Raw genomic sequence first — 11,874 nt, forward strand, 5'->3', positions numbered from 1 at the left:
GAGGGACAGCGCAGGAGGGGAAGACCCTCTATGAGATGGACTGATTCGGTGACTGGGGTAATCGGGATGGGTGTGTCAGAGGCAGTGTGGTTGGCACAGAATAGAGCAGGGTTTAGGGCTGTTGTGCATAGGGTCGCTATGAGTCGCAAACGACTCGACGGCACATAACAACAACAACAACAACAACAAGGTTTTGTTATCTGCATAGTGCATGTTGTTGATGAGTTTTTCTCCAATCATGATACCATCTTCTAATGTCACTTTATTTTCATTAAGTAGGAACAACAAGAAATGCTTCATATAAATCAAACATTTTAGAATAGAGTAGGAAACCTAAACTTGTTCTGTTGTAAAGTAACACACCCTTTCCTTCTATGCACTCTGTAAAACATTACAGTTCTGAACAACCCAACTGTCCAATCTGTGTATTGGCTACTAAACAGCAGGTGCTTCCTCAGGTCTCTCCAGAGGTGGTGCTGGTTGTTGTTATGTGCTGTTGAGTAAAGTACAACTCATAGCAATCCTATAAGCCACAGATCTGAGCCCTGTCTTTTTCTGTTCATCTTTATTATCGCTGGTACACCTGAAGGTTTTGATGTAGTCACTGTGTCAATACATCCCATTAAGAGTCTTCCTCTCTTTTACTGACCCTCTATCTTTCTAAGCTTGATGTCCCTCTCCAGTGCATGACCCCTCCTACTAGCATGCTCAAAATATGTGAGTATCCAGAGATAATTCAGGATAAAGACTTTGTGATCTACTTCAGAGAAATCAGCAATTTAAATTAGTCAGCCTGAGTGTTCTATCCTGATGCTCCTAAAGTGTCTGTGAATTAGAATCAACTCTGTTGATACTGAAAATGGTATAGTCATATAACATATATAATATACAATATTCTTTTGTTTATTCTATAAACCAAAGTACCATGGAGAAAGAAAAGAGTCATGGCTAGAAATTGTAGGACAAACTATTCTTTCTGTCAGTTGAGATCCAGATAACTTAGTAACAATTAAGTTTTGTTAGGGTTGGGGTTTTTTTGTTGTTTTTTTGAGAGAGAGCTTTAAAGGAGCATTTATCTAACTATTTTATCTTCCCTTTGAGGCTAAGGAAATAGTTTTACTAGAAGTAACTTATCTTACAAGACAATGAATGGATAAGAGAAGATACCAGAATAACTCAAAAGTAGTGGTTGTTGTTGTTACTAGGTCCCCTTGAATTGAGTATGATCCATAAGGACCCTATGAACAACAGATCTGAATCCTGTGATATTCTGCACCATCCTCACACTTCCTGACACCCTGGAGCCTATTTTGACAGTCATTGTCCCAATCTACATGGTTGTGGGTCTTCTCTTTCACTGACCCTCTTCCTTTGCAAGCCTCATGTCCCTCTCCAAAGAATAGCCCGTCCTAGCAACATACCTGAAATATGTGAAGTGAAGCTTTATCATCTTTGCTTCCAAGAAACACTCTGCCTGCACTTTCTCCGAGACATATTTATTTATTCTTTTGGCAGTCCATGAGATACTCTGTAATATTCTCCAGCAACACAGCTCAAAGGCATGAATTCTTCTTCTGTTGTCCTTACTCATTATCTAGCTCTCAGATGCATAGCAAAATAAAATGCCACAAAAGCAGTGATGATGGTGTACCACAGAGTCGAAAACGTCCCATATCTGACTCTTCTGTGGGAGAATGCCCATCCTTCATCCTTCACCACAGAGTAGCTGGTGGCCTCAAACTGCATGCCTTCAGAGATTGCCCATCCTTCTCCCACAGAGCAGCTGGTGGCTCCTAGCCATATTCCTTCAAGATTACACTGCAGCTTCTTTCCATTAGGCCACTATACACACACACACACACACACACACACAGTTGTTGTTGTTTAGTGCCATCATGTCACCTGACTCATAGCAACATTACATACACCAGACCTGAAGCCCACCCAGTCCTGAGCTGGTCTCATGACTCCGACACACCTCCCCCATTGTTCCAGTTAAAATCCATCTCATTACAGGTCTTCCTCTCCTGTGCTGTCCCTCCCAGTGTGAAAAACAGTGTATACGAACTTTGTAAGTAAACCAGTATAAAACTGAAAAAAAAAAAAATAAAATTCTCTCCTCCAAGGAGAAAATTGGTTTCACCTTCTCCAAGACAGAAGTATTTTGTTTTCTTGGCAGTCCATAGTATGTTCAAGACTCTTCTCTAGTACCACAACTCAAAGACATTGCTTCTTCCATCATCCTTAGTCATTGTTCAACTCACTGATGCATAGCAAGTAATGTGTGTGTGTGTGTGTGTGTGTGTGTGTGTGTGTGTGTGTGGTGTTGTTGATGATATTGTTATTATTGTTATGTGACATAGAGTCACCTGCAACTCATAGCAATCCTCTGTACAATAGAACATCCCTAACACCTGCTCTATCCTGTGCCAATCTTATTGTCTCTGATACACCCACCCCCAATATTCTAGTCACTGAATCAATCCATTTCAAAGAGGGTCTTTCTCTCCTGCACTGTCGCTCCATCAAGCATGATGTCCCTTTCTAAGGACTGGTCCCTCCTTGGAATATGCCCAAAGTTTGTCAGACAAAGCTTCAGAATCTTTGCCTCCAAGGAGCAGCAGGTTTTAACCTTCTCTAGGATGAACCTGTTCATTTTATTAGCACTCCATGGTATAATCAATACTCTTCTCCAACACCACAGTTAAACAGATTTATGTATATGGTAGCATAGTGGGTAAGCAGTTGCATTGCCAACTCGAAGGAAATTCTAATTCACTAGTCGCACCATAGGAGAAAGGTGGTCAGTTTTTGCTGTGTGATTTACTACCTCTGAAAACCTGCTACAGGCTCGGCTTCTAGCAGGTTTCGATTTAATAGCACATATTGTTATGTGTCTTTGAGTTGCTTGTGACTCATAGCAACTCTGTGTACAAGAGCCCTAAACTCTGCTCTGTCCTGTGCCATCCTCACTGTCTCCAGCACACCTATTCTCCCCACATCATCACTGAATTGAGCCACCTCATCGAGGGTTTTCTTCTCCTGTGCCGTCCATCCACTCTCCTAAAAATGATGTCCCTCTCCAAGGACTGGTCCCTCCTTGAAACATGCCCAAAGTAGGTCAGACAAATCTTCAGAATCCTTGCCTCCAAGGAGCAGTGTGGCTTCACCCTCTCCAGGACAAAACTGTTTATTCTCTTAGCAATCCATGGTATATTCAATACTCTTCTCCAGCACCACATAACAACAATATTTATGCATATGTTGTTGTTAGGTGCCATCATGTAGAGTATAACTCATAGTGACTGTACAAGTAATGGATCTGAACTGTGACCTTTCCTGTGTCAACTTCACAATCTGACACACTCAAACCCATATATATGTATATAAATATGGAGCTCTGATGGTCTAGATGATTCTAATTTTGCTGCTAACCCCAAAATGCCTCTCTGGCAGTTCAAATCCACCCAACCTCTGTGAAAGAAAGGTGGACAATCTCCTCCCTTACAATTTACAGCCTCAGAAGCTCAGTGGAAGATCATCTTCTCTGACTTGATGGTAATGAGTTGAATTATTGAGGAGTGTGTGTGTGTGTGTGTGTGTGTGTGTGAGAGAGAGAGAGAGAGAGAGAGAGAGAGAGAGAGAATATGTATAAATTTCTTTTGTTGTTGTTGTGCACCGTCAAATCAGATCTGACTGCCACAGTAGGAGATTGTCCCTCCTCCAAAGGACCATCTGATGAATTCAAACTATGTGCCTTTAGGATTACAGCACAGTTTCTTGCCACTAGGCCACCAGAGCTCCATTATAAATTTCTTTTTAACAAAGTAAATTCTCACATAGTAGCCTGAAATTTGTTTTGCAACAGTATGAAAACAGGATGAACTGATGTTTCATAAAGAGTTTAGTTTCTGAAGCCACCAAAAGATAAATCAGAGGAAGAAACTAGTGTTATACTTCTAAAACTCTTTATAGACAACCCTCTGAAACAGTTTTAATCTGCATACATGAGGCCAACTATGAGTCAGAATTGACTCCATGAGAATAAACAACAAAATTCTGTTTCTGGAAGGTTAGAATTTTGATCAATTGAATATTATGACCTGTAGAGCACAGAACTCCCAGTGCACAATTCACAGACCTTGAGAGGCTAAACCAACAGGCTGACTAACAGTTTTATTTGCACCAGGTCGAATAAATATAATTGAATTTGCAAAACAAATTTTGATTATTTCTCTCTAAACAATGATGGTTTTTGGTAAAGAATTTTGTAATCATCCTTGATTTTTAAACTTTTAATAAACCCACGTGAACTAATCAAATTGGTTGTCAGCTGTCTTGTTGGCTGCTTGGGATCTGTCATCACACATCAGAATGTGCACTATCATGAGGATTACCATGCCTGAAATGGAAAGCAGAGAGTACCAGAGGAATGTCTATCTGTGTTTCATTGACTATGCAAAGGCGTTTGACTATGTGGATCACAACAAACTGTGGCTGACTCTGAGAGAAAAGGGAATCTCAGAACATTTGATTGCGCTTGTGTGAAACCTATACTTGAACTGGGAGGCAGTCATCAGAACAGAGCAAGGAGACACTGCATGATTCAAAATTGGGAAGGACGTATGCCAGGGATGTCTCTATCTCCATACTTTTTTAATCTATATGAAGAATAGATCATCCAGGAGGCTGGGCTGAATGAAGAGGTAGGTGGTATCAGGATTGGAAGAAGATTCATCAACAGCCTGCATAACTGAGGAGGACCTGAAGCATTTGATGCAGAAGATCAAGGACTGCAGCCTTCATTATGGATTGAAGCTCAACATCAAGAAGACAGAGATTCTCACCATTGGGCCAATTGGCAGCATTATGATAGATGGTGAAGAGATTGAGATTGTAAACAGCTTTAGTGTACTTGGCTCTACAGTCAACACTCTTGGGTCCCGAAGCCAGGTAATCAAGAGACAAATTTCATTGGAGAAGTCAGGAACTCTCCAGAGTACTGAAGAGCAATGGTGTTTGTCTAGAGACTAAGGTGCACCTGATCCAGACCATAGTCTTTGCAATTGCTTGCTATCCATCAGAGAGCTGGACAATGACTAGAGTTGATAGAATGGAAATTGATTTCTTTGAACTGTGGTAGCTAAAGAAGAGTGTTGAATAGACCCTAGATTGCCAGGAGAATAAATAGGTTCATCCTAGCAAGGGGAAAACCAGGCTGCTCCTTAGAGACAAGGATTCTGCGGCTTAATCTGACATACTTTGGGCATGTTGCAAGGAGGAACCAGTCCTTAGAGAGGGACATATGCATGGAAGGGTGGAGGGACAGAGAAAGAGAGGGAGACCACTGATGAGATGAGATGATTCAGTGACTGGGGTAATGAGAGTAGGTATGTCTGACAGTAATGTTGGCAAAGGATAGAGCAAATTTCAGGGCAGTTGTACATAGGGTCATTATGAGTCACAAGTGACTCGACAGCACATAACAAACAACAACAATAAAGAGTAACACTAGAACCTCAAAAGATCTGAATACCTGTAATCCCAGAACTATGCTTAGTCCTGTAGCCAAAAATTTTTTTACTTATTTTCATTTTAGTGAAAGTTTACAGAAAGATTAAGTTTTCATTTTTTTTTGATGATACACATTTTCTTTCCTTTCCTCTCCCAATTCACTTTGTAATGCATGTCTTGTTCTAGATTAATTGTCTTGCATGTATTGTGTAATTATTCATTCCTTTCAGATAGTCCTTCCCTTTACAAATCTGTAATGATTGGAGCAATAGTTAATTAATTTACTTGACTGTGAAAATTCTGAAACATTTATTTAAAAAATAGCCATTTTATCATGTATATACCTGGTTCTTGGTCTGACATATTTTGGGCATGTTGCAAGGAGTGACCAGTCATTGGGAGGGGGATGTCATGCTTGAGAGGGTGGAGGGACAGTACAAGAGAGGAAGACCCCCAATGAGATGGATTGATTTAGTGACTGTGGTAATGGGTGTAAGTGTGTCAAAGACAGTAAGCTTTACACAAGATAGAGCAGGGTTCAGAGCTGTTGTACATAGAGTCATTCACTATGAGTCTCAAGCAACTTAATGGCACATAACCACTACCACCACCACAAGTTGGTACACACTAGAGTTAACGAGATCTTATAGAAGATCAATATATAATTGTTGAATACATTAGCCAATAAACAGCACTTATTTTTTAATTTCATTTCTTTTATTGCTCACAGAGCTAAACTACCAGGCCATTGCCCTGAACCCTGCTATTGACAGATCTTATTCTTTGTCTCCTCCTACTGTGATCTTCCTCCTGGAGTGAGAAGTCCCCTGAGACCGACAGCTGTCCTTTCCACTCCCCTCCCACCAAACTCTAAGGGGCTCTGATTAGGAAATCACCAGTTTAAAAAGCCTTAAGCCTGCTTCCTCAACCTATACTCACCTCTTCCAGGATCTTTCTCACAATGCTCTAATTTACTATAGGTATGCCTAGTCCTAAGGATGTGTTGTCTATCGTAGGGTCAGAACCCAGCCGTAGCTGGCCCTACAGTGGGTTTTCCAGAGGCAGTAAATTGCACATGAAGGATGGTTATTTTCAGTAGTGGAGATGGGATGAAGATGGGCTGGGAACCTCCATCTTACTCTTGACTGAAGTCTGGGTAATCATTTGCCCTATTTAGATCACCCCTTTCCACAGACTTACATATAATTTATTTGTATTGGAAGTATTAAGGACTTGGTGCACATGAAACACACACACACACACACACCCCTCACAACCTCACAAGTATATATGCGAATTATGTTGTTGAGTACCATCAAGAAGAACATATAATGAAGAGAGAATGCTTTTTTAATTTAACTTCCTTAAAAGAAAGTCTTTTGATATATGAAGTTCCAAAACACATACAATGAATTTATACAGATTCTCAGTGTTCCTCAACTAAATCTCAGCACCACCATTATCTTAAGTCTTTTCTTTAAATGTAGCATTACACTCTTAATAAAAAAAGCAGTAGCAGTAGATATTGTGGGTATTTTAGGAAATTTCAGCTACATATATTTGTATATGAATATTTGAATGTTGATGTATTTTGTTGTTCTTGTAAAACTGTATATAATTTAACTTTTCCCAGTTTAATGTTTTCATTTGTACATTTTGTGACATGATTACATGAATGCTGCTGTGCAACTGTCACCAAAATCTGTTGCTATGTCAAAAATTACTATTGTGTCCTCTTTTCACCCTGTCCCTGGAAACTACTCCTAAAGTTTGGTCTCTATGTAATTGCCTGTCCTGGATAGTTCATAGGGAGCTCTGGTGGTCCAGTGGTAAGAAACTGCCCCTCAGTTCCAAAGACATATGGTTTGAATTCACCAGTTGCTTCAGGGGAGAAAGATGGGCATTCTCTTGTCATGCAATTTCTGCCTTTGAAAACCCACTGGAGGGTTAGCTACAGATTTTTCCAACTCCATGGTAAACAACAAGTTTATAGACCAAATGCCTTTTTTGAGTGCCAAGTGCAACTCTTTACCACTGAATAGTCCTTGTACTACCCGAAAAACAAACATATATCTTGGAGAAAGTGTAACCAGAATGCTCCTTGGAAGCAAGGGTCATGAAGCTTCGTCTTCCTCTTTGGACATGTTGCTAGGAGAGGCTATTCTTTGGAAAGGAATATCACATTGGAAAGGTGGATTTTCAGCAAAAGAGAGAAGACAGACCCCTAACAAGGTGATTTGACATCATCCTGCTAACAACGGTCTCATGTATCAGAGATGATGAGGATATTACATGACAGGTCAAAATTCAAGTCTGTTGTTCAAAGGGTGCTATGAGTCATATGCAACTCAACAGCATTGAACAGCAACACAGATTGCTCATATTAGTGAGATTTGTAATATTTGAGCTTTGGTGGTGTTGTCTTTGTCTGTAGGGGATGGTGATGGTTTGAATTTGCCAGTGACTCCTCAGGAGAAAGGTAATCAATATTCTCTCATGTGGTTTACACCCTTGGAAACTTCCTGGAGGATCAGCTATGAGTCAGTTCCATCTTGATGACAGTGATTTGAGATACAGTATTTATCCTTTTGTTATTGACTTATTTTTCTCACCACACTGATTTCAGGGTTTATTCGTGTTATAAAGTATGTGAACTTCATTTTTTCTTCATTTCTAACATATCCATATTGCCAGGAGGGACAAGTCCTTGGAGAGGGACATCATGCTTGGAAGGGTGAAGGGACAGACCAAGAGAAGAAGACCATGGTTGAAATTGGTTGATTCAGTAACCTGAGTAGCAGGGGTAGGTGTGTTGGAGAGGGTGACATTGTTTAAAGACAGGGCAAAGCTATTGTACTATAGTGATTAAGAGTAAAAAATGACTGGCCATGGATAAGAACGAGAACAACTCGGGGGGTGGGGAACCAAGACTTCTGTGCGTATAAAAAATAACCTAAAAGTTACAGAAATTGGTGGGAAGCTTTGCAGGAAGCTTACAGATCATCACTTATTTATATTTAATATTCAAAGAAAAAATTACATAAAGAAATGGAAAGAAGCCTTGAAGCATGAAAAGTGAACAGTAGTTTGGTCCTTGAATACTTAAGGAATTAAAATATAAAACAATGAAAAACAAATGTTAACCTAAACAAATAGCAAATATTTGAGTTTAAAATACCCAGTCCTTATATAGTAAATATAGATGGCACAGTTGTTTCAGAAATTGGCTCATCCCAAGTATGTAGATCTTGAACCTTTGAATGATGGAAACCATTAGAACTCAGCTGCACCTGATAGTCAAACAGGAGTCCACAAAGCAGTGCCTCCAAAAAATGCCTAGATATCTCCTCATGAAGAACTCAGCCACTGAAAACCCTGTGGCACACAGTTTACTCTAACATACGTAGAGCATTGTGCATTGGAGTTAAGTGTACATCAATTAGTAACTGGTATCCAGAGCCTTACCATGCAAATGTGTGGACACAATCATACCACTGGTAGGTATGATTTCACAATCATACCTTTCTTAAGGTATTTATCAGAAATGCAGAGAAAGACTGATGAAGAAAAATATTATTATTTATACTTGTAAAAACTGAAGAAATTTGCTTTCTATCATTAGAGAATCCATACACAATTATGTGTAGTGCATTTTGATGATGAATGATTATTTAACCCTAACAAAAGAATATTAGAATATTTATAAACATTTTTTAAGGCTAGAAAAGACAGCTTTGCAATTTAAAAGAAATGTTTGGATTAGCAAGTTAAGGCCTAGTTGTTTTTGGTTTTTGTTTTTTTTTTTACTTGTTCTTAAAATATATTTTGTGATATACATTTATATACATATTTATAATAAAATCAGTGAGGTATTTTGATTAGTGAAGCTAAGCATACACACGTATTTATTTAAAAAATGATTTGTAGTCCTTGTCTTTGAAGTACAAAAATAATGATTGCACTTGCAGTGCTCTAGAATGGAAAGATCCTTAGTAACACTCTAACTCAGATTTTTTAGGCCCCTGTTAGATGGTGCATAGAAGGCCTAGTTTTTAATGTTAGCCTTGAAAGGCTGTGATATGTGGAAGACAAAGGTAAATAGCGTCTTTAGATCTCTGGGGGTAACAGTATGGACAAAAGTCTGACAAGGTGTTCTACCACCAACACAGAAATCTTAAGTGTGCATCACTGTTGTAGTGATACTAACCAAAACCAGAGTTAGGATAGAAATATGTTTAATGTTTTCTGGGAATTAATAATAGATATGGGTGCTAGATTAAACCATAGCCCAAAGTATTCACTTTTCTGCAAAAGCTTCACAATAATAAAGCTTCCCGATGGTAAAATGAGAAACTACAGCATTTGATTAATTGATTAAATGTGAACGGGAGAATGTCTTTAAAACTTATGAACGGTATATTTACATTTTTTTAATTCAAGCTTGACAAACTATTTTGCAAAAATCTGTCTAGTACTGTGGGAGAAAACAACATTTGTAGTCTTTTAAAAAAACAGAGGAAGGAAATGATACTAATAGTTTTTCCTTAGGATCTGATTGAGGGTGATTTTTATTTTCTTCTGCATATATTTGTGCATTTTCAAAAATTGCTTAATGGTATTTCTCTGTAATATGTAACTATATTTTTTGTGCCCCTAGTGGGGGTTGGCAGAGTGGACTTGCCAGATGAACTGGGGGTCTCTGGCCCAGAGTTTGCCAGCATTTGGGTCTGCTGGAGGGTAAAATACTGAAAGGTCAGGCCACGCCTAGTGTCTTGGGAGACTTAGTGTCAGCTGTACCTGGCCTCTGGGTTCTTAAGGAGAGGCAGGTAAGGAAGGCTCCAGGCGCTTGTGGCTTTCTCTGTGCCCCAAGTGGGGTTGGAAGAGCAGACTTGCCAGATGAACTGGGGGTCTCTGGCCCAGAGTTGGCTAGCATATTGGTGTGTCAGAGGGTGAAATACTGAAAGGCCCTTGGGTTGTCTTTCATTGTTTTTGTTCTATCTTCTAGGTCGTATAGCCCTGGTGTGTCCATTTGCCATACAGCAGTAACTTGTGGTTGCTGTGAAGCTGAACACTGTGACACTGATGTGTCAAATACAATAATGGTTACCCATGGTGGACAGTGTTTGGTGGTGCTCCCTGGTTGAAACAAGCTTGGAAGCAGAAGTGGCATCCACTTCCTTAAATAGCTTGCCTCCGGAAACTCTATGAACCTGGAGAGGGGATGAAAATCACACAAGTGTTGAGGGCGTTCCTTCGTAGGGTCACTATGAGTCACCTACGACTCGATGGTACTTAACAACAACAACATGTAACCAAATAAGATCCTCATTTATTAAGAAAATCAGTATGTTTAATTATACAATTTCCCCTCTCTGCCTCATAATCAATCTATGCTGTTTAATTGTGGAGGGGCCAATAAAGTTCCAATGGCCCCTGATTTGTTTCTCCAAAATTTTTTTTCCTTTCAAGAATGAAAACCTTAATCTGGAATTCAGGCACATGAATTTAGTGCCAGGCCATTAGTATGGATGATGGTTTTTTACCACCTTGCTCATTAATGGCCTCTTGGAAAAAGAACACATATTTTATGATGCTCTTTACTTGGCATATGAAAGAGAAAACAGTGTAAAATTTATTGCAATATTTGAAATCTTCTTTCTTCTTTTAGGAGACAGACAAGAGAATGGCCAAGAGAATGTTAACTTGGAAACCTATTGGGAACAGGAGACTACAGATGCCCCTTGTCACATCTCAGAGGATGCCTCTCCTCAGGGTTCTTTGATTGACTTCTTTGGTGAGAATAATCAAAGATGTTTTGGAAAAGATTATCTCCCTAAGGCACAGGGAGATCGAGATCTCCAAGCTGAGAAGAGACGGGAGGCCCCTCAAAAGGACCAGTTGAGATCTCCAGTGACCCAAAAGCTCCTCACCTGCAGAGAGTGTGGGAAACCCTTCTATAGGAATTCTGAACTTGTGTTTCACTAGTGAACTCATACTGCAAACATGTATTTTTCGTGTCCCACTAGCAAGAAAACTTTTCTGCAGAGTTCAGACTTTGTGAAGCATCAGAGAATCCACACAGGACAGAAGCCTTGCAAGTGTGAGCACTGTGGGAAAGGCTTCAAGAACTTTTCTGGATTATGCCACCATAAGAAAATCCACACAAGAGAGAAATCACATGCAAGCCTTCTCTGTAAGAAGAAGTTTGGCAGCAGGTCCAACTTAAATGAACACCAGGTAGTTCACAAAGGAGAGAAGCCCTATAAATGTCCTTTCTGTGAAAAGAGTTTTAGCTACAGATCCACCTTAAATATGCACAAGCAGGTCCACACAGAAGAGGAGCCCTATAAATGTACTCTC

The 11,874-nt window shown here is 39.6% G+C and overlaps 1 pseudogene; it reads left to right on the plus strand.

Moving 5' to 3' along the window:
- Nucleotides 1-11,499, plus strand: part of LOC102845954 — a 33,473-nt pseudogene extending 21,974 nt beyond the window's left edge.
- The last annotated feature ends 375 nt before the right edge of the window (nt 11,500-11,874 follow it).

This window comes from Elephantulus edwardii, unplaced genomic scaffold (genome assembly GCF_000299155.1).
Source record: "Elephantulus edwardii isolate Elephantulus edwardi_28Jun2011 unplaced genomic scaffold, EleEdw1.0 scaffold00286, whole genome shotgun sequence".
Taxonomy (NCBI): Eukaryota; Metazoa; Chordata; class Mammalia; order Macroscelidea; family Macroscelididae; genus Elephantulus; species Elephantulus edwardii.